The 5,448-nt window shown below is 42.2% G+C and overlaps 1 protein-coding gene across 1 annotated transcript in view; it reads left to right on the top strand.

Annotated features, from left to right (window-relative positions):
- npy8br (neuropeptide Y receptor Y8b) overlaps nucleotides 1-5,448 on the top strand; it is a 16,681-nt gene that overhangs the window by 3,968 nt on the left and 7,265 nt on the right. The gene's annotated exons all lie outside the window — the stretch shown is intronic.

Raw genomic sequence — 5,448 nt, 5'->3', positions numbered from 1 at the left:
GCACACAGGTGGTCTACTGGTTAGATACAGCAAGTTATCTGTGTTGGAAGGAAACTGTGTTTCATTTTGTTACTTTTACTTTTGACGGCTCTGTTGTTTTCTCCAGTGCATTCCAAACTACACGAATACACAAAATGAACTTCATTCTCAGTCTCACCATGTAATAGACATTACAAAGGGTTACTGAAAATACAGGGGCCATGTCTGAACTGATAAATACATTTGTGTTAGGCCTGTTTCTTGATGGTATTAGAAAGCCATTAGAGTTCTCTGAATTCGGAGGTGCATAGTTTGTGAAGTAATGTGTGTTGTTGTTGTGTGTGTGTTTGTGTGTGTGTGTGTGTGTGCACGTGCGTGTGTGTGTGTGTGTGTGTGTGTGTGTGTGTGTGTGTGTTTGTGTGTGTGTGTGTGTGTGCACGTGCGTGTGTGTGTGTGTGTGCCACAATAGAGGCACAATAATGCCCCAGGCTCAAAACCAGCATGATATTATTCACCCTTTAAAAAAATAAAAAAATAAAAAAAATTGTTCAGTTACTTCTTCAAATAACAGGCACAATCAGAAATGGCAACAAGGCCCCAACATCAGCATGACGCATAGAGTACAGTAGTCCAGCAGTAGCTACAACAGATATTGTATTGTATAGACCTATCGAATTGCAGGGGTCCCAACCTTTATGGGTCTGAGGGCTACTTGGGGCTAGCCGAGGGCTACTGAGGGCTACCCGAGGACTACTTTATTCAAAATCCTCTACCGATATCTTGACATCTTTCTCAAGTAACATTGTGATTGAATGATAGTTTGCTTATTTGGTTATAAAAAAAATATTTATAGGTTAGAAATAAATAATATCATATGACTTAAATCTTGTTGTGCAATATCTATTAACATCCTTGGTGGGCACCTCAGAAGCTCTTGGAGGGCTACTTGGCGCCTGAGGGCAGCACGTTGGTGACGCAGTAGACACACGCATGTGATGTTTGGGCAGAAAAAAACACAGCCGGGTCGTTGCAATACCTGGCGAAACCGCCTCCAGTAGGCCATGTAATAATGACTGCAAAAAAGCCCTCTCAGCTTCATGTGTGATTCTTACTCCTGTCAGCAATTTTGTGGCAGCGAAGAAAATTAAAAGGGAAAAAAATCACTTCACATTCTCCATTACAATTTAAAAGAAGAAATGAATCTCACATGAAAGCAGTTCACGTGGAAACCTACAGTGCATTATAATGACTTAACAAACCCTGGTAGTAGATTCGGTTGTCATGTTGTTACCACCTCTTACTGTAGTGTGTGTGTGTGTGTGTGTGTGTGTGTGTGTGTGTGTGTGTGTGTGTGTGTGTGTGTGTGTGTGTGTGTGTGTGACGTGTGTGTGTGTGAGCTGGGGATAATTTGACCTGGGCCTCTGGGGCCTGTGTCCCCTTGGACATGAACTAAGCCATCACCCCCAATGCGCACACGCGGCGCTTGCGCGCGCGCGCACACACACACACACACACACACACACACACACACACACACACACACACACACAAGCCTTGAAATGAAGTGGTATTATACGTATATTGACACCTGGATTACCTCCATTGTGGATGTTTACCCTCCAATCTTCCACACTAATTTGAATCCCATACAGTCCATAGGCTGAAGTGGCCCTGGGGAAAGCAACTCATCCCACACCGCTCCAAGCATCACAGAGTCCACTAATTGGAAAATAACAGACTATACCAGTCAGTAGATTTCTTTGTAAAGTGGCAGTGTCTGAGTCTATAGTCCTGATACGCACATGCACACACACGCACGCACACACGCATGCACGCACGCACGCACGCACGCACGCACGCACGCACGCACGCACGCACGCACGCACGCACGCACACACAGGCACATACACTTGGCCTGCCTATACCCAGAGGCCCTGTTGTGGATGCGTTCGAACATGACCTCTACTGTACAGTATCTATGGAATTGGGTCTTCATTACATAGTACAGTATTGTATTGGGGATGGTGTGTGCTTTAAAGTGATACTGTTCCATTTTTGGAAATAAGCTTATTTTACACCTCCCATTGAGTTACATAATAGGGTTTTTAAGTTTTCCTGTAGTTTCAACCGTTCTCTGGGTAAGGCAGTGCAAATTTAACCTCCAAGCTAGCAGATAACATTGAGTCCTATGAGACCAGCTGGCGGCTAACTGGTCTCAAAGGACTCAATGTTAATTGCTAGCTTGGAGTTAAATTTGCACTGCTGTACCCAGAGAACGGTCGAAAGTATAGGAGAATTATTTAACTTAAGGGGAGGTGTAAAATAAGTTAATTTCAAAAAAAGGGGACAGTATCACTTGGATGACTTTGTTCTAGGTCCAGCAAAAGCTGACTGCGGCCCTGAGCCAATGAGAGAGCAGTACCTTGAGAATGAATGTTGTGAATGAATAGACAAGAGACACTTGGGGTAACATGGCTGACACATGACATGACATGACGTGACATTGCACTGCATTGTACTCCACTGTGCCCCTGCTTGTCTGCCAGGCTGCCGGTATTTGTTTTAATTTTATGAGTTATTTTATGAGCTTTTTGTGCCTTTAACCCCTTAGCACAGAGCCTGTGTTATAACTTTACTGTCACAAACATTGTAATGGCTAACAGGGTATGTCTTAATCTGTTACTTACGTCTCTCAGTAATGTCATAGCTATCTTGTTATAATATCGTTGAGTATTTTCAGCAAATAGTGAATAGGCCCACCGGCGACCCCATCTGCACTAAGAGGCTACGGATACGGTAGTGAAGATAAATGTGATAGGAAATCAGAGGGAGAAGGAGGTGGTGTGGGGTATAGGAAATGGTGTCCCAGTGTTTCATATATGCACCTCTTTCCATAGAGTATATAGGGCAAACCCGTTTTACCGTTTTACATTACAATAAAATACTGTAGTTAACTATAGTTAAATGATTAACGCACAGGCTAGATATGGCGGCAGCCTAGGGGGGTCCAGCTTGCAGGGGCCCCCTGATGTCTCAAAAATGAAAGGAATTGCAGAATTGTGACAAGATGCAATGTTGAAAATGTCATCTATTTTTTTTAGTACAGTTGGTGACTGACACTATGTGACACTAAATTTGTCATGAAATTTGCTTCCTGGGGGGCCCACAGCAACCTAGCCTAGGGGACCCAGAACCTCTTAAGCCAGCCCTGCCCACATCATCCATAGCTGAGGTACCCTTCAGCCAATGGTGCCTTTAGCAGAACACCCAACCTCACACTGTTCAGTCCCTGTATTCTACCCTGTAGTTACATACTGTAGCCTACTGCAAATCACAAAACTAAAACAGCAGCTAATTCGCCAATTACTACAAATATAAATAGACAATTATATACTCAAGAAAAATATGACCCGAATGGGTGGGAAGATGTTAACTCTGATATCATCTCAGGTGTGGTTCGACCATAAGCTTGAAGCAGAAGGCAAACAGATATTCTATTCTATTCTATTCTATTCTATTCTATTCTATTCTATTCTATTCTATTCTATTCCACTGCACCCAGGCTTTACACACAATATAATTGTATGTCCTCTCCACGATCCTAAATTGAGGTACTGTATCAGGCAGACTTATTTCAGGTCAAGACCCGACATTTGGAAAGATCAGGAACGGGTTCTCCCTTGCTTCTAAAGATCAGGAATGAGACCTCCTCTGTTTCTCTGTCCTTTAGTATTCTGAGAAATACAGAGTCTCTTATATCCTGTTCCATGTGACATGTCAAACTGCATTCCTCCTTAATGTTTAAGGATTATATAGTTTTAGTTTTATTATTATCATTTTGTTTTTGTTTTTTTGAGTCATCGCTGTGTCATTGCGAGTCATCTTAGATTAAAGAAAGACACAGATTACTTCCAGATGTTCTCTGACCATGCAAGACAGGCCTTGCAAATTCTACTTCCAAGCTGGCAGATATATTTTAATGATAATAATGTCTATCTTGGAACTAGCAGTAACATCACCAGACTATGGGAAAAGTGAATGAAAGAAAAGAAGAAATATAAAACTCAATTATTTAACTCAAGGCTGCAGAATGAACTTGTTTCCAGAAATGGCGCTGTATGGCTTCAAAGATACCGGTAGAAGATTGATGAAACACAAATGCATTAGAAGTGCCAGTCCAACAATGTACTGATTTAATGTGTACTTCTTTATTCCCACAGTCATTCCTATTCAAGATCACCCACCTGCGTAACTGCTCTTTTTTTGCTTTCGTTATTTCCTTTGGAGATAAATGAAGCAGCTATACTATCCCTTCTAGATACTGAACAACATGCAGTGCTGGAAAGGTAATCTGGCATACCGGGCATTTTCCCGCTGGGCCAACATTTCTCAGGGGCCGGTGCTATTGTTTTTGTTTTGTTTTTTCCCTTAGAGACGGGATCATCATTTAGAATGGTCCATTGGTCCATTTTAATACAAACAGTGGACTGAGCTACAATGTCGTAGAAAATGTCATAGGAATTATATCTTAGAAAAGCAGATGGGCTGTGAGTGAGCGGGGCTGGTCTACATCACAAATGCCAAGGTCATATTTTTCACCCAGTCCAGCCCGGACAGCATGCATATAAGCTGAAGCCACATCACAATTTATCTGGGACCTCCTCGCTTGATTACAGGGAGAAAATGGCAGTAAACACTGTGATCGCTCAATACATTTTGTAAACAACCTCTGACTTGACAGCTAAAGGCAGCAAGGAAGACAACAGTATACCAGCTGAATCTGGCCCAAACTGAATGAAAAGGGATTTTATACAAATAAATAAAATAAAGCCAGGCGATGATGAATTTGCCACTCAATGCGCTGAGCTTTTAAAGGTCGCAATGACAGGTCTTTCACAGTTGATGGAGTGGCTGAGATTTATAGAGTTTTCCTCTTCTGTCGCCCTAATGGTTGAAAGTGGAAGTGTCTGTCATCTGAACCACAGCAAGATAGGGCCTCAAATGGCCCTATGGTTAGTGCGTTGGGCTATAGATCAGAGGGTTGCAGGTTCAAATCCCACTTTTTTCCACTCCCTATCTCACTCCATGATGGAGGTGCCGTTGAGCAAGGCGCAAAGCCCCACACTGCTAAAGGGACTGTAACCAATACCCTGTACTTAAAATGACTGTAATTTGCTTTGGCTAAAAGTGTCAGTAAAGTGTTATGTAATATAATGTAATATAATAAGATGGCCCTCAAACTACTGTGATATGGCCCTCTTCTCCAGACTTGGCCTGTGGCATTGACACTGATTGCCGTTATGGACCATGACGATCAAAGCAAATTCAGAGGAAGGCAGTGCTTTTCACTGTTTTATTCAAGTTACTGAAATACTGAAGTTACTGAAATTATTTTGAAAACATTATTAGAAACGACTTGATTTAAAGGGACACTGTGCAGGAAATGGTCAAAAAAGGTACTGCAACTAT

This window comes from Engraulis encrasicolus, chromosome 3 (genome assembly GCF_034702125.1).
Source record: "Engraulis encrasicolus isolate BLACKSEA-1 chromosome 3, IST_EnEncr_1.0, whole genome shotgun sequence".
NCBI lineage: Eukaryota > Metazoa > Chordata > Actinopteri > Clupeiformes > Engraulidae > Engraulis > Engraulis encrasicolus.
Note: the sequence above shows the minus strand (reverse complement) of the source record. Positions and strands in the feature narration are given on the sequence as shown.